Raw genomic sequence first — 23,100 nt, 5'->3', positions numbered from 1 at the left:
ATAGCAATTTGACTTCATGGGACAAATTACCTCACCAATGTACCCCAGAATCCCACCTCCCCAGAGCCCTGCCCCACTAAGGAAAGAGAGAAACAGGCTGGGAGTATGGATTGACCTGCCAACACCTATGTTCAGCAGAGAAGCAATTACATTAGCCAGACCTTCCACCTTCTGTACCCCATAATGATCCTGTGTCTATACTCCCAGAGGGATAAAGAATAGGAAAGTTATCAAGGGAGGGGATTGGATAAGGAGTTCTGGTCCCCACCTATAGTGGGAAGCTTCATGAGTGCTGGAACAGCGCCACTGGCATTTTATTTTTCTGTCTCTCTCATTCTCTCTAATTTTGTCTCTCATTCCTTTACAAAAAAACATACCCAAACAAAACATGGTCACCACAAATAAGGAAGTCATGCAGGCATTGAATCTCAGCAATAATCTTGGTGGGGAAAAAAAAATATCTGAATGATCAGTTAACTTGGAGTGTGAGAAAAGTAATCTACAATTTGATGATGGAACAACAGACTAGATGATTATTAGATGACAACAAATCTCTATTCAGAAACAGTAAGTGTAAGATATAGCTCAGTGACAGAAAGAGGGTGAAATTATATCTAAATCACCTAAGGGTTTATTCAGATTTCACCCCTTCTTCCCTCTGATCTATTCCAAAATTTTTGTAAGTTTCCATGGTAAAGATGTGTGGGCTGGAGCACGGGGGTGGTTCGTGATTTTCTCAGTTTAAAAATCATTCTAGTTAAGGTGGGAAAAGATTGAAGATAACTAAATTGGACATTCAAGAATCAATTGAGATGATAGGAGGAAAAATTTATATAAACCCACTTATCTGACCATTACACTACTGACTTGTTATAGCAGTACTGTCAGATGACTAACTCTTGTTACCCAAGTAAGAGAGATAGATAAGATACTTGTTTTAAGATGCCTCTCCACTCTGACCTTGGTGGCACTAAGAAACTAAATTAAGCTTAAAATGAACTAAAGTCAGATATTTTTTTCACTTCAAGATTAAAAAATATATCCAACAGCACCCACACTTTTATCGACCCAAGGTATGACTAACAAAACTTAGCACACTACCTTGATTCTTGATCAGGTACAGTATCTTTCAGAAAAAGACAAGTAAACAATATTGATAGGATGTGACCTATGAATTAGTGTTTATTTTATTTATTTATTTATTTATTTATTTATTTTTCTTTTTTACCAGAGCACTGCTCAGCTCAGATTTATGGCGCTGCGGAGGACTGTACCTGTGACTTGGGAACCTCAGGCATGAGAGTCTCTTTGCATAACCATTATGTTATCTACCCCCCACCCAGAATGAGTGTTTAAATACTGCTTCCAAACCTAAACATTATTAAAACCCATGGTCCATTTTTCTTAATACTGTGTAGAAAATGAGACAATCTGAAAAAGTGAGAAAGTAACTCCAGAAAATTAAAGTTTTCTTCAAAAGCATACAATGTAATGTGTGCACTTAACCAAGAGCAATGCCACCTGACCCTCAGGTTTCTGTGCTGAATATGGGCTCCACATCAAATCGATGGGGTTTACAGTTAACAGTATTTATATACTTTTCCCAAACTTGGGAGCTATTCTCTTCCCTGATTCAGCTTTAGTCCAATTTCCAACTCTTGACACTATCTCCCCAGACAATACCTTTAGTCCATCTACATGTTAGCTGATGGGTTCAAGCCAGAACTAGTAAAGTCATGGGACCCTTGGAATACATCTAAAATTGACCTAGCCTTTTCTAAAATGGAAACCACAAATCTCATCTGCTATAGTTTTACTTTTAGATTCCTGATTATTAAACAATTTGCTCTGCTTTACATCTTAATGGTTTTTCAGCTACCAAGTTGCAAATGCTGCCATGATAGCAACTTGACTTCACGGGACAAATTACCTCACCAATGTACCCCAGAACCCCACCTCCCCAGAGCCCTGCCCCACTAAGGAAAGAGAGAAACAGGCTGGGAGTATGGATTGACCTGCCAACACCCATGTTCAGCAGAGAAGCAATTACAGTAGCCAGACCTTCCACCTTCTGTACCCCATTATGATCTTGTGTCTATACTCCCAGAGGGATAAATAGGGGTGCTTCCTATGAAACGGATGGGATATGGAACTCTGGTGGTAGGAATTGTGTAGAATTGTACCCCTCATATCCTATGGTCTTGTTAATCATTATTAAATCAATTTATAAAAAAGAAAAGAAAAAGAAAGTAGACAATGGAAAACCTTTACAAATACAGAGAACAACAGTTTCTGCAACAGAAGATCACATTAAAATTGTGCCCTAAAATTCAAGCCTAATTTTCACTTGATGTCTAAGAACTGTGATGGCTTTTTCATGCATTTATTTGAGCAGATTATAATCTCACTACTTAATGAAACAAAAATTCTAAGGGGTTCGTTCCTCCATGTCTCTGCCTCCTGAAAACAGTTTTTTATAATTCCTTTTTCCAAGGCATAGGAATTTGAATGTAATGGTTTCAATCCCATGAGCATTCTGTGTCACGAGGAGTGATTTTTTATTGATGTAAGTAAGGTACCCAATAAGTTGACTCTAAGTAAGGGAGAGCAGCCCTGGAGGAATGGGGTGGGGGGAAGCTGGGGTTGGGGGCAATGAATGCTGACTTATAAACAAGCTTATCAAAGAATCTGGATTCTGCCTGGATAATAGAAATTTAATATGTCAAAGGGACTCAACAAGATGACATGTCTTGCTCAGGTCCAGCAGAAAAGCAATTACAGAAGCCAGATCTTCCACCTTCTGGACCCCATAAAGATCTTTGGTCCAGAAAGCTGGATCAGGGAAGAGAGTAGCTTGGGTCCATACTCGGAGAGGGCTAAAGAATAAGAAAACTATCAAGGGAGGGGATGGGATATGGAGTTCTGGTGGTGAGAATTGTGTGGAGTTGTACCCCTCTTTTTTAATTATTTTTTTTATTTAAGAAAGGATATTAACAAAACCATTGGGAGTTGTACCCCTCTTATCCTATGGTTTTGTCAGTGATTCCTTTTTATAAATTAAATTAAAAATAAATTTTAAAAATATCTTTAATCCATACTACCAGAGGGATAAAGAATAGGGAATCTTCCAATGAAGGGGATGAGATATTGATCTCTGGTGGTGGGAATTATATGAAGTGTACCCCTCTTATCCTACAATCTTGTTAATCATTATTAAATCTCTAATAAAAAAGGTTAAGTGGCAAACCCAGTCCATATCAATATCAGAATTGTGATCAACAAAATAATGAGCTAATAAATGTGTTGCTCTAAGCTGCTACAGTTGTGGTGATTGGTTACACATCACTAGAAAACCAATACAAGAATCTTACAGTCCTTGACATGTCTTCATTATGGATATAACATGTATCATGTTGATAATGACAGAAATGGTAATACTGTTGAACATGGTCTGACCTTTTGAAACAAAGCCCTAATGGAAAAATAGTATTTCACACTTCTAAGTTTTATGTCATTATTAATATAACAGATTTTATAATTACTTACATTCAGTATTTAGTCATTTATAGGTATATTGCAGAAATCATATTGTGATAATTAAAATACTGAATTTTAATGACTGATCTAAGTAAAACTGGTTATGACTTTGAACAACTACTCTAAATTCTCTTACTATTGCACGTATGTTTGGTGGTAAGACCTATCTACCTCCCTGAGTTTTTAAGAAGACAACTACAAGATGCTTTTACTCATATGTGAAATCTACAGAAGTGATACACATAAACTATGAACTTGAAGAAAAAAAAAAAGGAATCAAACTGTTTCTAAGATTTGTGCAAACTACAGTATTTATTTTTGGGAGGTGGGAGAGTAGGGACATAGAACTTTGGTGGCAGATGGGCTGTGGTGTGAAACTATACCTTGAAGTCCTACAGTTTTGATGATTCTTTCCTTTTTAAGATTTTCTCCCCCCACCGGGGTTATTGCTGGAGCTTGGTGCCAGCACTACAAATCCATGGCTCCTGGTGTCCATTTTTTTCCCACTTTTTCCCTTTCTACTTTATTTTTATTTGACAGGACAGAGAGAAATTGACAGGGAAGGGAAGACTGTGAGGGAGAAAGATAGACAACTGCAGACCTGCTTCTCTGTTCATGAAGGTGGGGAGCAGGGGCTCAAATCCAGATCCTTGTGCATGATATGCGTACTTAACTGAGTACACCACCATCCACCCACTCCCCAAAACGTGTAACCCACTATAATGACAAATGCAAATTTTAAAAAAACCTTTCAAACTAACCTTAGACCTGAAACCACTAGAAAAAGGAGAATGAAAGAAAAACAAATCAGTAGAAGGAAATAAAAATTAGAGTAGAAATAAGCAAACTTGAACAGAAAGGGAAATAAAGTTCAAAAGCTCAAGAGGTGACAAATACTGTATTATTCCACACCTATGTAATAATATAGGTAACTAGAAGAACAAAAATAAGCAAATGAACTTGTGAGAAAAATAGTAACCAAACTATGTCTTAGACTTCCTCAAAATTTTGGTAGTATCAGAAGGAAGGGAGTGGCCACAGGAACTTTGGTGGTGGGTGTGGTGAATGGTAACACACAAATAAGGGTGAAAAGATATCCCTGAAATATTACAGTTTATTAAACTACTCTAAAAGCACTAGTAGTATAAATATTATATATATATTTCTCAAAGCAAGTAAGAGTTGGCACTTTGAAAAAGATAAACAATATTGACAAACCGTTAGCTAGGTGCAAAAAGAAACAAAGAAAAATAAATAAAACAGAATAATAAATAAAGCATGATAAATTACAATGCTAATATATAAAAAAAAACTCTGAGACTACAATTGACACTTTATGTCAATAAACTGAATAACCTAGAATAGATAAATTCTTACGACCATACAACATTCTAAGACTAAATCAAGAGAAAAGAGAAAGCCTGAACTAGTCAAAATGATCAAAGAAACTGAAATAGTAATCATTTCTTCCTAGTAATCAAAACTCCAGGGTTAGATGGTTTCACTAGTTTCAAACTATCAAAAGCTGATCTAATACCTAGTCTTCTCAAAATCGCTGAAAACACTAAAGAAAAAGGAATGCTTCTGAACACAGACTATGAAGCCAATTTTTCTTATATGTAAAGCAGATAAGGACACTAGTCACTCAGATACGTAGACAGAGGACACACACACACACACACACACACACACACGCACACACACCAAAAATAGACAAATCAGTATCCCTGCTGAACACAGATGCAAATATACTCAAAACAAATTCAACAATACATTAAAGAGATCATCATAACCAAGTGGGACTTATTCCAGCAATGCAGGAATGGTCAAAGTTTGCATCTGCTAGTGTAATATAGCACATCAAAAAGATGAATATTGCTCATAAAATTGTATCAGTAGAGGCAAAGAGGACATTTGATAAGATTATACATTCATTTATAATAAAGTAAGCTCTTAATAAAAAGGGAACAGAGGAAACATGCCTCAAAGTAATAAAGGCCATATCAAACAAACTCAAAGCCAACATCATACTTATTAGAGAAATCCTAAACAATTTCTTCTAAGATCAGGTATATGAGAAAAAAGTCCAATTTCACCATATCATTCAACATAGTACTGAAGTCCTAGCCAGAAAAATTCATCAAAAACAAAAGGAGCCCAAAATGGAAAATAGTGAAACTACCATGTTTGCGGATGACATGATAATATACATAGAAAATTGTAAAGATGAGGGTCGGGCAGTAGTGCAGCGGGTTACGTGCACATGGCACAAAGCCCAAGGAGCGGTGTAAGTAAGGATCCCGGTTCGAGCCCCCGGTTCGAGCCCCTGGCTCCCCACCTGCAGGGGAGTCGCTTCACAGGCAGTAAAGCAGGTCTGCAGGTTTCTATCTTTCTCTCCCCCTCTGTCTTCCCCTTCTCTCTCCATTTCTCTTTGTCCAACAACAAATGATATCATCAACAATAACCACAAGGCTACAACAAGGGCAACAAAAGGGGGAGAGAAAAATGGCCTCCAGGAGCAGTGGATTCATGGTGCAGGCACCGAGCCCCAGCAGTAACCCTGGAGGCAAAAAAAAAAAAAAAAAGAAAGAAAGAAAGAAAGAAAGAAAATTATTGTAAAGACTCCACACACGTACACAAAAGAAAACAACAGATTAGTAAGTAGCAGGCTGCAGAATCAGTATCTCAAATCTGCTGTGTTCTCATATGCAAACAATAAGCTAGCTGAGAAAGAAATCAAGAAAACTGTAAAGTTGCATTAAAAAAAAAAGATTTGGGGGCAGGTGGTAGTGTACCTGGTTAAGTGCACACATTATAGTGCACAAGGATATAAGTTCTTTCTCCCTCCACATTACTCCCTCCCCTCTCAATTTCTGTCTCTACTCAATAATTAATAAACAAAAATATAATAAAATATTTAAGTACTTACAAATACTTGATAGAGGAGGGAAAATATATGTATAGCCCCCCTCCCCACCCACTCCCAAAAAACCAATAACAATAAATCACTAATGAGAGAAATAAAAAACAGAAGAAAATAGAATACTATAAGATGTTCATATACTGGAAATTTTAACATTTTGAAATAGCTATCTTAGCCAAAAAAATATAGAGATTTAATGAAATCCCTAACAAACCTCCAATGAAATTATTTTTTTAAGTTTTTAAAAAATATTTATTTATTCCCTTTTGTTGCCCTTGTTGTTTTATAGTTGCAGTTAATTATTGTTGTTGTTACTAATGTTGTCGTTGTTAGGACAGAGAGAAATGGAGATAAGAGGGGAAGACAGAGAGGGGAAAAGAAAGATAGACAACTGCAGACCTGCTTTGCCTCCTGTGAAGTGACTCCCCTGCAGGTGGGGAGCCGGAGGCTCGAACCAGAATCCTTACACCAGTTCTTGCGCTTTGCGCCACCTGCGTTTAACCTGCTATGCTACTGCCCAACTCCCCCAATGAAATTCTTTAAGGATATATAACAAACTTTACTTAACCAAAAGAAACCCCACTCAGCCAAACTAATCATCAGAGAAAAAAAAGAATAGATGTATCTGCTCTCTAATTCAAACTACACTATAGACATATAGTAATCCAAACAATATACTGTTGGAGTAAAAGTGGAAAATTGATCAATGGAGTAGAATTAAGATTCCAGAAATAAACCTATACATAGATGGATAGTTTATGACAAAAAAGTCAGAGCATGTTAATTGAGAAAGGAAAATTTTTGAATAAGTGATTCTGTCAATAGTGCACAGTCACCTAAAAAAGTATGAAGCTAGACAACTACTTCATACCATACAATTAATTCAAGGTGAGGATAGATTTGGATATAAAACACAAAGCCATAAAATACATACAAGGAAACATAGGCAATATACTCCATAATGTTGACTCCAGTGGTGTTTTAGAGACTCTACTCAAACATTAAGTCAGCAGGCACATGAGAGTAAATGTTCTTTATCATTTACTATCAGGGATATGCAAATGGAAATCACAATGGCCTCTCCCTCCACACCTGTAAGAAGGGCTTCTATCAGGATACTCAAGTGTTGGCAAATGCTTTGAGAAAAAGAAACTGGTGGGAATGTAAACTGGTCCAGCTTCTACAGAGAACAGTATAGAGGTTAATCAAAATACAAAAATAGGTATGCCATATGATTCAGCAATTTCATTCCTAAATATCTATCCAAATGATATGAAGATGAATTTAAAAAGATATATGGACTCCTATGTTCATTACAAAAGTAATTAAATAGTGTGGTCCGGGAGGTGGTGCAGTGATAAAGTTTTGGACTCTTAAGCATGAGGTCCGGAGTTCGATCCCCAGCAGTACATGTGCCAGAGTGATGTCTGGTTCTTTCTCTCTCCTCCTGTCTTTCTCATAAATAAATAAAATCTTTTTAAAAAAGTAATTAAATAACTAATATATTTAAACTTATATGCCAAATTACAGATGACTATATAAAAATGTATACACACAGTCAAATACTGGTGCCTCTAATAACTAAAAAAAATCAAATCCTGCCACTATGACAACACACACAGAACTGGAAGGTATTATTTAGCAAAGGAAAGAGAAAGACATATTGCAAATGGCACTTACTTATAAGTGGAATATAAAGGGAAACAAATAAAAAAAAGGAATGGAATAGATAAAACCAAACCAAAACAAACCTTTGGATTCTAGCTGATGTTTTGTGTATAGAAGGAACAGAGTTGGGAGTAAAGGGTAATGGGGTTCAATGGATTGTGGTGAATGGTTATCAGTACTTTGGTGGTAGGGCATGGTGAGGTGAGACACACCTGAAAAGAATGTGCACTCCAATAACACACACAGTGTTATATTATACACCAATGTTACCTCAGTTTGAACTATAGACCTGGAATATAAATTAGCGTTTGAAGTTTAGCAATAAAGAGGGGTTTGACAATAAATGGGATAGTATTAGGAAGAGTTCTGTGTTAATATTACAGTTACATCCTCATAGCGGTGTAGTAACATAAATATACGTATATTCAGTAAAATGACAAAGACACAAATTCCCACTGTACTAATGTCAACTTATTAGTTTTGATGCTGTACCAGGACTTGATAAAAATGTAACTATAGAAAAAACCAAAGCATATACAACCTCTTCATTCTATCATTTGTAGTTTGCTATCATATCACAACTATTTGTTTCCAACAACAAGATGGGTATAAAACCCAATGTCTGAGTCTGGTAGAATTTTCTATATTCTATTCAATGTATAGTCCATTTTATTTATTTTCTTTAAAACACCATTTCATTTATTTTTGCTTCGGAAAGTGGTGAGTTTAAGTTGCCTACTAATACAGATCTAATGCTATCGCCATCATATCAAATTTCTTGGAGGAAATAGTACAAAAACTATAAAAGTTTATCTGGAACCATAAAATACTTAGGATTGCCAGGACAATCTTGAGAAAAAATAACAATTAGACCCCAAATTATACCATAGGGATATTGTTATCAACACTGCCTGGTACTAGAACAACAACAACAACAAAGACTCACAAACCAGTGAAAGAGAACTGAAAGCTAAGATATAAACCCCCGTACCTACAGACATATGATGCTTGACAAGGAGGTCAAACATTAAATGGAGTAAGGAGATTCTCTTCAACAAATGGTATTGAGAAAATTGGATTAAAGAATGCAGAAGAATGAAACTGAACTACTACATCTCACCACACAAAAAAGTAAACTCCAAAAGGATCAAAGACTTTGAATATTAGACCAGAAATCATCAAATATTTAGAGGAAAATATTTGCAGAACTCTTTTTGATATAAACCTTTGAAACATATTTGATGACTTAGATCCAACATAAGGAAAACTAAAACGAACATAAACCAATGGAATCACATCAAGTTAAAAGGCTTTTGCACAGGAAAAGGAACTATGACTAAAATAAAGAAACTCTCAATGGTGGGAGGTTTTCACATGTCACACATTGGACAAAGGCCTTGTAACAAACTCAGCAAACTCAACAACAAGAAAACCAAGTAACTCCATGTAAAAATGCAGATCAGGATCTTCACCAAAGAAGAGATCCAAAGGCCAACAAGTAAGTGAAAAAATGTTCCATGTCTATGATTGTCAGACAACAATTAAACCTGTCAGAATGTCATACATTACAAAGGACAATAACAACAAATGTTTGAGAGGATATGGAGAAAAAGGAACCTTTCTACACTGCTGTTGGGAATCCAAATTCGTAAAACCCCTGCAGAAAACAGTCTGCAGACTTCTCAGAATACTACAAATGGACTTACCCTATAACTCAGCAATTCCTTTCCTGGGGATATATCCAAAGGAAACAAACACTCATTCGAAGAGATCTGTGTATACCTATGTTGATAGTGGCACAATTTGTGATAGCCAATCTTTGAAATAACCCAGATGCCCAATTACAGATGAATGGCTAGGTAAATTGTGGTATATAGACACAAGCTTCTACGCTCACAAAGCTTTCCCCCTGCAGATGGGAACAGAGAACTTGAGCATAATTCCTTGCATATTGTAATGTGTGCTCAACCAGGTGTGTCTTTATTTTTCAGAGAAATTAACTCTTTAAACTAGAGCACTATTGTGCTATTCCATACCTATTGTGCCAGAGATCAAACCCAGCGCTTCATGTATGCAAAGTAAATGATATGCCACTGCATCAACTCTCTAGTCTCTGTAGTTTCTAATCTTTATAGACAAATAATGATTGTAGTATAGCCCATTTTTATAGAATAATTTGAAAACAAAGAAATATAAAACAACTACACATACTGGCAATCATACTGGCATTCTTTTTCCTTCCATCTGGCATTTCACATATCATATATTTTTTCTAATTAAAGATTATTAATTATTTAAGACTGATTTACAACATTATAAGATAGTAAGGGGGTATACTTTCACACCACTCTCATCTCAAAATTCTCGCAACTCATATCTTGAGTTTACCAATCAGCATCTCTGTGACCTATACTACATTTCAAAAATTACAACTCCTTTATGGCTTACTTTTTGATTCCCATGAAACTATATTGCCTCAAGAAAATTTCAACTAGATAATATAATCAACACTTAGATTATAGATAAATCCAGTCACACCCAGTGCATATGACTAAATATAAAGCAGCTCAAAGGTAAATATGAACAAGATACTCATTAGCCAATATTAACATTATAGGAAATTTCATTAGGTGTAGCCATGGAATAATAGAAGACACATGGTTACTCCCCATAGCAACTAAAAAAGTCAACCAAAGAACACTCCAAATCTCATCAAACCATAGCTGGAACATCTAAAGAAATAATCCTAGCAACAGATGGGTTAAAAGGTTTGTAAACAGTGAGCATAAAAGAAGAAAAAGACAGAGTCCCAAAATGGACAAAACTATACATGCCTGCAGCTGACACCATACATAGTGGAACGCAATGTAAACTGAACTATAGCAGGGAATTTCCGGGCTAAAGATTGGTGACTACAAGGGCATTAAAACACTAAACTGCTCATAAGGACTCACCAGGATAGCAGTGAAATAACCTGGTTGAGAATGAAAACTTGTGGTATGTCCCTTACCCAAGGCAGATTTTCAGGAGATTAAGCAGACCTGGGTGGCTGCTAGATACTAACTAAGAAAGTAAAACATTGCTTCTTTGATCAGTCAGAAGAAAACAGCTCTCACTTACGTAGTCCTCAGAGTTCTGAACACAGGCTAAAACACTGTAGAGAAGACCTGTACTTTGCAGGCATTAAATCAGTCCAGTGATATACTGTAGAATGCCCCCTCTGCAGTCCCTCTATCAATAATATGTAAACAAAGGAAAAATCCAGCACTGTAGCGAAAGTATCAACAGAAACCATACTAAATAAGCAAGCAGAAGTGAAACATACTAAACCTGGCTTCAGCTATGACAATACTTGCAGAAATTTAAACTCACAGAAAAATTCCAGGAATAAACAGAACTGAAGGACTCAACAGAGAAAAAGTTAGAAATTTCATTGCAAGCACAAATCAAAAGTCTAAAGTAAACATGCAGAACTTGAAATGATAATCAAAATTCTTACCAAGAGGGAGTCAGGGTGTAGCACAGCGGGTTAAGTGCAGGTGGCGCAAAGCACAAGGACGAGTGTAAGGATCCCGGTTCAAGCCCCCAGCTCCCCACCTGCAGTGGAGTCGCTTCACAGGCTGTGAAGCAGGTCTGCAGGCGTCTATCTTTCTCTCTCCCTCTCTGTCTTCCCCTCCTCTTTCCATTCCTCTCTGTCCCATCCAACAACAACAATAATAACTACAACAATAAAACAAGGGCAACAAAAGAGAATAAATATTAAAAAAAAAAAAATCTTCCCAAGAATAAAAGCCCAAGTCCAGGCAGCTATACTAATGAATTATACAAAAATTTGAAAGAGACCTAACATCTGTTCTCCTCTTGGTCTTTTATTAGAAAATTGAAATGGGTTCTGGAGGCGGGGCTATGGAGCAGAAGCAGCTGTGTTTCTCTCCTTTCCTTTCCCAGGTCAACTGGGACTACCAAAGGAGACCACCTGGGACCACAACAAGACAGAACTAGAACTACTTCAGGAACCCACCCAATCACAAGTGAGTGCAGACACGTGTGGCCTATGAACAGAGAGAAGCCTAGGAAGAAATTAAGTGGCTGGTAACAGTCCAGCAGTTTACCAGTTGAGACACCACCTCCAGTCTGTTTCACCAACAAAAAGAAGGCTGAAGGAAGGCTAGGACTCCCCTAAGACTCAACAAATGCAACTGTGAGTCTCCAGTGCTATTGCCCTCAGAATCTGGAGCAGCAGGGGAGAGGGGCAGGGAGGGCCTGTGCTGACAGAGGAGACAAAGAACTAATTAGGAAATCCAAGAGAAAATCTATACCTCAGTAGATTAGCTGTGGGGCTGTGAGAGTCTCTTTGCATAACCACTGGATTATCTCTGCCCCATCCTGCGTTATCACTTGGTCAGGAGTCAGTGATTAAGCTAAAAAGCCAATTTATAGTTTAAAAGCCCTCAGACTCCCATAGCCTACAGGGGAAAAAAAGAGAAAAAGAGCCTTTTAAGCCACTGTGCTCCAACTCAGGGATTAAAATACTATTGAAACAACTGTCAATTTCCATAACTGTGAACTTTTTGATTACCTAAATTAGACACAAGTCAATCCAGGCAAGAGTGATCAGTAATTTGAAAAGTACTGAGAGACCTCATAATATACTATATAAAATGGATAAACCAAAAAGAAGAAATATTAGAGAAATGAACCAGGACAAGAGTGCAGCTAAAAGCCCCCCAAAGGGTGAAGCACAAAATAATGAGGTCAACATCCAAACACTACCTAAGGAAATAATCACAGGAGTAAAGAGTTTCAAAGAATTGTCATCAGAAATGCAGAAACAACAAATGAGACCCTGAAATAAAACACTAATTATCTCAAGGTTATTAAAAAGCTGAAAGCTGAAATAGCTGAGCTAAGAACATAATTAGCTGAACAAGCTAAAACAGTATCAGAACAGGAAAACAAAATAGATGAACTCCAGAAAACAGTAGAGGCGAGAGAGAATAGATTAAATGAGGCTGAAGACAGAATTAGCAAGATCGAGAACAAATTAGAGATAAAAAAGAGATTTCAAAAAGAGATTAAGAGATACTGAAAACAACAACAGAGACCTATGGGATGACTTCAAAAGAAATAAAATACGCATTATTGGCTTACCAGAGGAAGAGAGGGAGGGGAAGAAAGCATTCTTCAGGACATAATAGCTGAGAACTTCTCTAGGCTAGAAAACATCAAAGACATAAAGGTTTAAGAAACCCAGAGGGTCCCCAACAGAATTAACAGAGACTTAAAGATACCAAGACACATCATATTTAGAATGGAAAGGAATAAGGATAAAGAAAGGATCCTGACAGCTGCAAGAGAAAAACAAAGAGACACCTACAGAAGAAAATCCTTAAGATTAGCAGCAGACTTCACACAAACACTACAGGCCCAAAGAGAATGGCAAGATAGCTATCGAGTGTTCAATAAGAAACGCTTTCAACCAAGAATACTGTATCCTGCTAGACTGTCATTCAGACTATATGGAGGCATAAAAACCTCTTCAGAAAAGCAACAGGTGAAAGAATCAACTATCACCAAGCCTGCCACCCTGAAAGAAATACTGAAAGGTCATATATCAGAACACTCAAAAATCTACAAGAATGGCGTTAAAATATCTTCAGTCTTTGATATCAATAAATGTCAATGGCCTGAATTCACCTATTAAAAGACACAGAGTAAGATGATGGATGAGAAAATACAACCCAACAATATGCTGTCTACAGGAAACCCACCTAACTCAACAAGACAAAGACTCAAAGTGAAAGGATGGAAACATATCATTAATGCTAATGACCCATAAAAAACGGCAGGAACAATGATTCTCTTATCTGACATGATAGATTTTAAAATACATAAAATTTAAAAAGATAGGGATAGACATATACTTAATATTATATACTTAATATACTTAATATTCAGTGGAAGTGTTAATCAAGAGAACTTAACAATTATTAACATCTATGCACCCAATGAGAAGCCATCTAAATACATCAAACATCTACTGAAAGAGTTACAGCAATATATTAACAGAAACACAGTCATAGTAGGGGATATTTCAACACACCACTATCTCAACTTGACAGATCATCTAGGCAGAAAATCAATAAAGACATGAGGGAGCTAAATGAGGAGATAGATAAACTAGAACTATTGGACATTTGCAGAGTTATTCATCCTAAGATACTGGAATACACATTCTACTCAAGTCCACACGGGTCATTCTCAAGGACAGATCATATGCTAGGAAACAAAGACAGCATCAGCAAATTCAAGAGCACTGAAATCATCCCAAGCATTTTCTCAGAGGACAGTGGAATTAAACTAACACTTAGCAATCAATAAAAGGTTAGTAATAGTCCCAAAATGCCAAAATGTGCAAGCTCAACAGTAAAGTACTTAACAACTACTGGGTCAAAGAGGAAATAAAGGAAGAAATCAAAATGTTTCAATAGTTCAATGAAAATGAAGACACAAGCTATCAAACTATTTGGGACACAGCTAAGGTAGTACTGAGAGGGAAGTTCATAGCCATACAAGCACACATTAGGAAACAAGAAAAAACACAAATAAATAGCCTGATTACACATCTTAAAGACCTAGAAGAAGAAGAACAAAGGAACCCTAAAGCAACCAGAAGGACAGAAATCACTAAAGATAGGGCAGAAATCAATAACACTGAAAATCAAACCATACAAAAGATCAACAAAAGTAAATGTTGGTTCTTTGAAAGAGTGAAAAAAATCAACAAACCTTTAGCCAGTCTCACAAAACAAAAAAGGGAGAAGACCCAAATAAATCGGACAGTAAATTAAAGAGGAGATATCACAACAGACACCGCAGAAATTTAACATATCATGCCAGGCTTCTATGAACAACTATATGCCACCAAGCTAGAGAACCTGGAAGAAACATAATATTTCCTAGATACCTACCAACTTCCAAAACTAAGTAAAGGGGAAGTAGATAACATGAACAGGCCCATCACAGCTAATGAAATTGAAACAGTTATCAAAAACCTTCCCAAGAATAAAAGTCCTGGACCAGATGTTTTTACATATAAACTCTATAAAACCTTCAAAGCAGAACTAATACCTCCACTTTTAAAAGTCTTCCAGAAGATTGAAAACACTGGAATACTCCCTTCCAGCTTCTATGAAGCCAATATCACATTCATACCAAAAGCAGACAAGGACACAACCAAAAAAGGAAACTACAGATCAATATCTCTGAACATAGATGCTAAAATATTGAACAAAATTCTAGTCAACCAGATACAGCAGTATATTAAAGAGATTGTTCATCATGACCAAGTGGGGTTTATCCCAGGCATGCAAGGTTGGTTTAATGCACGTGAAGCAATCAATGTGATCCACCACACAACAAAAGCAAGACCAAAAACCACATGGTCATATCAACAGATGCAGAGAAAGCCTTTGACAAACTACAACATCCCTTGATGATCAAAACACTACAAAAAAATGGGAACAGATGGAATAGATAGTGGAGTCTATATATAGCAAACCTACAGCCAATATCATACTCAGTGGTGAAAAATGGAAGCATTTCCCCTCAGAACAGGTACTAGATAGGGATACCCACTATCACCATTACTATTCAACATAATGTTGGAAGTTCTTGCCACAGCAATCAGGCAGGAGCAAGGAATTAAAGGAATACAGGTTGGAAGAGAAAAAGTCAGACTCTCCTTAATTGCAGATGACATGATAGTATACATAGAAAAACCTAAGGAATCCAGCAAGAAGCTTTTGGAAATCATCAGGCAATACATTAAGATGTCAGGCTACAAAATTAACATTCAAAAGTCAGTGGCATTCCTCTATGCAAACACTAAGGTAGAAGAAGTTGAAATCCAGAAATAATTCCTTTTACTATAATAACAAAAGCAATCAAATATCTAGGAATAAACCTAACCAAAGAAGTGAAAGACTTGTATACTGAAAATTATGAGTCACTACTCAAGGAAACTGAAAAAGACACAAAGAAGAAAAGATATTCCATGTTCATGGGTTGGAAGAATTAACATCATCAAAATGGATATGCTACCCAGAGCCATCTACAAATTTAATGCTATCCCCATCAAGATCCCAACCACATTTTTTAGGAGAATAGAACAAATGATACAAATGTTTATCTGGAACCAGAAAAGATCTAGAATTGCCAAAACAATCTTGAGAAGAAAGAACAGAACTGGAGGCATCACACTCCCAGATCTCAAATTGTATTATAGGGCCATTGTCATCAAAACTGCTTGGAACTGGAACATGAATAAACACAATGACCTGTGGAATAGAATTGAGAGCCCAGAAGTGAGCCCCCACACTTATGGATATCTAATCTTTGACAAAAGGGCCCAGACTATTAAATGGGGAAAACAGAGTCTCTTCTACAAATGGTGTTGGAAAAAATGGGTTGATACATGCAGAAGAATGAAACTCAACCACTATATTTCACCAAATACAAAAGTAAATTCCAAGTGGATCAAGGACTTGGATGTTAGACCAGAAACTATCAGATACTTAGAGGAAAATATTGGCAGAACTCTTTTCTGCATAAATTTTAAAGACATCTTCAAGAAAACGAATCCAATTACAAAGAAGACTAATACAGACATAAACCTATGAGACTACATCAAATTAAAAAGCTTCTGCACAGCTAAAGAAACTACTACCCAAACCAAGAGACCCCTCACAGAATGGGAGAAGATGTTTACATACCATAGATCAGACAAGAGGCTAACAACCAGAATATATAAAACACTTGCAAATTTCAACAAGACAACAAATAACCACATCCAAAAATGGGGGGAGGAAATGGACAGAATATCTACCACAGAATTGATCCAAAAGGCCAAGAAACACATGAAAAAAATGCTCCAAGTCTTTGATTGTCAGAGAAATGCAAATAAAGACAACAATGAGATACCACTTCTCTCCTGTGAGAATGTCATACATCAGAAAAGGTAACAGCAGCAAATACTGGAGAGGTTGTGGTGTCAGAGGAACCCCCTGCACTGCTGGTGGGAATGTCAATTGGTCCAACCTTTGTGGAGAACAGTCTGGAGAACTCTCACAAGGCTAGAAATGGACCTACCCTATGATCCTGCAATTCCTCTCCTGGGGATATATACTAAGGAAACCAACACACCCATTCAAGAAGATCTGTGTACACATATGTTATTAGCAGCACAATTTGTCATAGCCCAAACCTGGAAGCAACCCAGGTGTCCAATAACAGATGAGTGGTTGAGCAAGAGGTGGTATGTCAGTATGCTTCTAGTTCTGCTTCTGGGATCCCTTCTGTTACATTGCTTGACTTTGTGGTCTATTTACATGGTCACTCTGTTACATTGGTTTGGTCTCACACCCCTGCCTCCGGGAGATTTTGGTTTAGTCCTTGCCTTTTCACGCTTCTTCCTTCTCCCCACCCCCTATAGGATATATTTCCTTGGTTCCTGATGCTGCTGCCAGAGGAGAGAGAGGCAGGACAGAATTGTGTGATGATTAGATTAGATTAGTTTTTTGAACCATTCACTCGTGAATAAAGAAATACTACTTCTCCGCTCAGCCATGTGTCCCTGGTTGTCTGTCTCCCACCGCGAAGCTAGCCCGGCATACAGCACCCTGAACTTTGACTGACAGTGGTATATGTACACAATGGAATGCTACTCAGTTATAAAAAATGGTGACTTCACTGTTTTCAGCCGCTCTTGGATGGACCTTGAGAAATTCATGTTAAGTGAAATAAGTCAGAAACAGAAGAATAAATATGGGATGATCTCACTCTCAGGCAGAAGTTGAAAAACAAGATCACAAGTAGAACTTGAACTGGAATTGGCATTTTGCACCAAAGGAAAAGACTGTGGGGTGGGTAGGGGTAAAATACAGATCCAAGAAGGATGACAGAGGACCTAGTGGGGATTGTATTGGTATATTGTCCCGTCCCGCGGGACCTTCAATGTGGGTTAACCTAGGAGAGGGAGTAAGGACAAGGACAGGAGGGAAAATGGGGACAAGACACGCGAGAGAAATGAGACAAGTCAAGATTCTGATCAAGTCTGGTTATTAGCACCAAAGATGCTGTTTTTAAGGCCAGGGCAAGGGAGGAGTTAGCAGCTGGGTGCTGTTGATTGAAGTGGTGTGTTGTCATGGTAATCAGCTGTTATCTGGAAGGTCCTGGGTGATTCATGGGGAAGTGGGATTGGGAGAAAGGAACTTATCTGTGAACAAAGACTCTAAGGTGTAAAGAAGCAGGAACTTAACTTTTAAGCAAGGCCCTCTGTGAAAAAAGACTCTGGTCATGCCAATAGCAACCTTGAGGACACATGTGGCTCCCCACATATATGGAAAACTGGGAAATGTTATGCATGTACAAACTATTGTATTTACTGTCAAATGTAAAACATTAATTTCCCAATAAAGAAATTTTTTTTAAAAAGAGAAAGAAAATTGAAATGGGGGTAATTCTACCAAATACATCCTATGAAGTGAACATCACTCTGATCCCCAAACCAAAAAATTACTCCACCAAAATAATAAAATCATAGACCTATTTCCCTGATAAACATTCATTCAAAGATCCTTAACAAAATCTTGGCAAATCAAGTCCAATAACATATCAGGAGAACAATTCACTAAGACCAAGTGGGATTCATTCCTGGGAAATGGAGATGGTTCAATATCATCTATCAATCAATGTATCCCAGCATATGAACAGACAGAAATATAAAATTCACATGGTTATATCAATTGATACTGAAAAGGCATTCAGCAAGATCCAGGATTCATTCATGATAAAGACTCACCAGAAATTAGGGAATACGCCTTGTCTTGATGCTGAATGCGAGCAACTACTAAAGCAGTATGATGAGTCGGGCGACCCAGATGTGGCTGACCATCTCATTGCCTCCCTGGATGCAGCACGCCAAGCCCGCTGGCAACAACTCACGGAAAGTCTGAACTTCACCCACTCAAGTAGGAAGGTCTGGAAGCTTCTTCACAGACTGGGTGCCGGTAGCCAACCCCCTCCCGTCTCCCATCCTCCTGTATCTCCAAACTCAGTGGCCAGTCACCTAACTCAAGTTGGACGTGCTAAGATCGACCCAGTCTGGAAAAGAGAAATTTCCCATGAGTGGTCATCCCACTTCCGGTTATCTTGTCCATCTCCAAAACTCTCTCCCTTTACACTGTCTGAACTGGAAGACGCTTTGAAGAGGGTTAAACCGGGAACAGCTGCTGGCAATGATAACATCACCCCAGAACTCATTCTTAACCTGGGCCCCGCGGCAAAGAAGTGGCTCGCTTCATTCCTGTCCCACATCTTGGAATCTGAGTCTATGCCCAAAGTTTGGCGTCGTGCGAAGATTATAGCGGTTTTGAAACCAAAGAAAGACCCAACACTGGCCGCCAGCTATAGACCAATTTCTCTCCTCTCTGTGTGTTACAAACTCCTTGAGAGGCTGCTTCTGTCACGTATTTCTCATCTTACAGAGAAATTCCTATCACCCGCCCAGGCTGGTTTCCGCCCAGGAAGATCTACCTGCGAACAAGCCCTGGCTCTCTCAACTTACATTGAAAATGGATTCCAGAAGAATTTAAAGACGGGTGCTGTCTTTGTTGATCTCACAGCAGCCTATGACACGGTCTGGCACCGTGGTCTCCTAGTCAAGATCTCAAGATGCCTGCCTCCATGGGTGGCCAGCACTATATCGTTTCTTCTCCAAAACAGAAGATTCCGGGTACATCTGGGTGACAAGTCTAGCAGATGGAGACTTGTCTCAAGTGGCCTCCCCCAGGGCTCTGTTCTGGCTCCTACGCTATTTAATATTTACATCAATGACCTCCCAGAAACTTCTTCAAGGAAGTTCATCTACGCCGATGACATCTGCTGTGCAACTCAGGCATCCAAGTTCGACATCCTCGAGGAAACACTCACGAAAGACATGTCTCTGATATCTGATTACTGTAAAAAATGGCAACTAATTCCTAGCACTGCAAAAATGGTATCATCTGTTTTCCATCTACACCATGCCTCGGCCTCGCGTGAGCTTAATGTGCAGCTTGGCGATACGAGAATCCGGCATGAAGCCCAGCCAGTCTATCTTGGCGTTACTCTCTATCGCACCCTGTCATTTCACAAACATCTCATAAAAACTGCAGCAAAGGTGGGCGCGAGGAATAACATCATTGCAAGACTGGCCAGCTCCTCATGGGGCGCGATTGCTTCCACACTACGATCATCATCTCTGGCATTATGCTATTCCACTGCAGAATACTGTGCCCCAGTATGGTTCCGTAGCCCCCATGTCCACTTGGTCGATTCCAAATTATATTGCTCCATGAGGATAATTTCTGGAACCATCCGTTCCACCCCGGTTCCATGGCTGCCAGTTCTTAGCAACATCGCCCCGCCAGATATTCGTCAGGATGCGTCATCATCTAAGTACATTTCCCACGTCTACGCTCGACCGGACCTGCCAATATACGCGGATATCTTCGCCCACCCTGTCCAATGCTTGACGTCTCATCACCCAATCTGGTCCCCTACGCCTACACTGAACTTCTCTGTTCCAGTCTCTTGGAAACAGAGCTGGCAGTCAGCTGAGGTAAAGAACAAACACCTCATCACAGACCCCTGCAAGCGTCAACCCGGCTTTGACCTAGCACGTTATGATTGGGCCCTCCTCAATCTGTATTGAACAGGCCATGGTCGGTGCGCCGCTATGTTCCATCGCTGAGGAGCCAGAGACGACCCGAACTGCCCCTGCGGCTACAGACAGACTATGACCCACATAGTCAACGACAGCCACCTCTCCAGACTCAAAGGAGGTCTCGAAACTTTACATCAGGCTCAACCTGATGCTGTTGACTGGCTACGGAAGAAGGGCAAACGCTAGAAGAAGAAAGGAAAGAAGAATAGCTCCACAACATGATAAAGGCTAAATATGGCAAACCCATAGCTACCATCATTCTAAAAGCTGAAAATTCCCTGAAATCATGAACTAAGCAAGGATGTCCACTATCTACAGAATCCATGAGGTCCTTGCCACAGCATTCAGACAAGAAAGAAGTATCAAAGATATACATACTGAAAAGGAAGAAGTAAAGTTTTCACTATTTTGCTGATGACATGATACTATACCTAAAGAATCCTAAAGATTCTACAAAAAGAAAAAAAAAAACTACTGGAAATAATAATTTCAATGAAGTAGCAAGATGCAAAATCAGTAAGTATAAATATGTGTCATTTCTGTATAAAGATGAGTCAGAGGAAAGAAAAGTAAAAGACTCAGCCCCATTTACAACTGAACCCCGCCCCCAGTAAAATAGCTTGGGGTGAATCTCATGAAGAAGGTGAAGAACCTTTACAGGGAAAACTATAGGACATCATTAAAAGCATGACAAACAGAAAGAGAAGAACATTTCTTGCTCCTAAATTGTTAGAATAGCATTAAAATGACCATTCTACCAAAATCAATCTATAGCTTCAATTAAATTTCTATCCACATCCCAATGATATTTTACAAGGAAATCAAATAATTGGTCCAAAGATTTGTGTGGAAGCACAAAAATCATGAGTAGCCAAAATACTTCTGAGAAAAAAAGACAAAAAAACAAAAAAGGAGGTAGTGGGGGCTATATTGTTATGTGGAAAACTGGGAAATGTTATGTATGTACAAATTATTGTATTTTACTATCAACTGTAAACTATTAATCTTCCAATAAACAAATAAAAAAAAGAGGTATCACGCTTCCAAACTTCAGTTTATACTACAAAGCAATTGAAACTAAAACAGCAGTACTATAATAAAAATGGAGTCAATGGAGTCACTTGAGTCAATGGAGCAGAATGGAGAGCCCAGAAATGAGCCCACACATAGACAGTCACCTAATATATGACAAAGAGGCCAAAACCATTCAATAGGGTAAAGAAGTTCTCTCCAACAAATGGTGCTGGGAAAATTGGACAGTCACATATAGAAAAGTGAAACTAGAATACCACTTAATATCATACATGAAAATCAGATCAGAATGGACCAAAGATGTGGATATGAGACCAGGAACTTGAAAATATGTAGAAGGAAATATCAGTGAAACACTGCAGAATTTTTATATCAAAGAGATACTTGGAGACTCAATTCCATGAACATGGGAAATAAAAACAAGAGTAAATAAATGGAACAGCATTAAACCAAAAAGCTTTTACATATAGAAAAAAAAACTACACAGGATAATCAGGTAACCTAGTAAATGGGAGAAGATACTTGCACATCACTCACCCAACACGTAACTGAAATCAAACATTTAAAAAGAACTGGTAACAACTTAACAAAAAGGAAATAAAATAGAAAAAAGTGGGCCACAGAACTAAATAGACAGTTATCTAAAGAATAGACATGCATGGCCCACAGGCATATCAAAAAATGCTCCACTTCACTTGTCATTAGAGAAATGAAAATTAAAACTACACTGGGTGGAGCTGGACAGTGTCTCACCAGGTTAAGAGCACTTTACTATAAGCAAGGACATTGGTTGAGTCCTCGCTTGCTCCCCACCTGTGGGGTGGGGCCATTTCTGATGGGTGAAGTAAAACATCCTATAGATGTTTTTCTCCTCTCTATCTCTATCTCCATCTTCTCTAAATTTCTCTCAATCCCTATCAAATAAAATAGAAATAATTAAAAAAAAAACTACACTGAGATTCCCACACTTGTAAGAATAGCCTACATCAACAAAACAGGAAATGTTAGTTGTTTGTAAAGTTGTGTAGAAAAGAGAACTCTGCTATACTGCTGTTGGGAATACAAACTGTGGCAAGCCCCTTTGGAGACCCCTTAAAGAAATCAAAATGAGGGAGTTGGGCGGTAAAGAAAGACACCTGAAGACTTGCTTCACCGCCTGTGAAGCTACTCCCTT

General features: G+C 38.2%; 1 protein-coding gene across 7 annotated transcripts in view; it reads right to left on the bottom strand.

Moving 5' to 3' along the window:
* The window catches only part of CD47 (CD47 molecule), an 83,971-nt gene that overhangs the window by 45,295 nt on the left and 15,576 nt on the right, over positions 1–23,100 (bottom strand). The gene's annotated exons all lie outside the window — the stretch shown is intronic.

The sequence above is a fragment of the Erinaceus europaeus genome, chromosome 9, assembly GCF_950295315.1.
Source record: "Erinaceus europaeus chromosome 9, mEriEur2.1, whole genome shotgun sequence".
Taxonomy (NCBI): domain Eukaryota; kingdom Metazoa; phylum Chordata; class Mammalia; order Eulipotyphla; family Erinaceidae; genus Erinaceus; species Erinaceus europaeus.
Note: the sequence above shows the minus strand (reverse complement) of the source record. Positions and strands in the feature narration are given on the sequence as shown.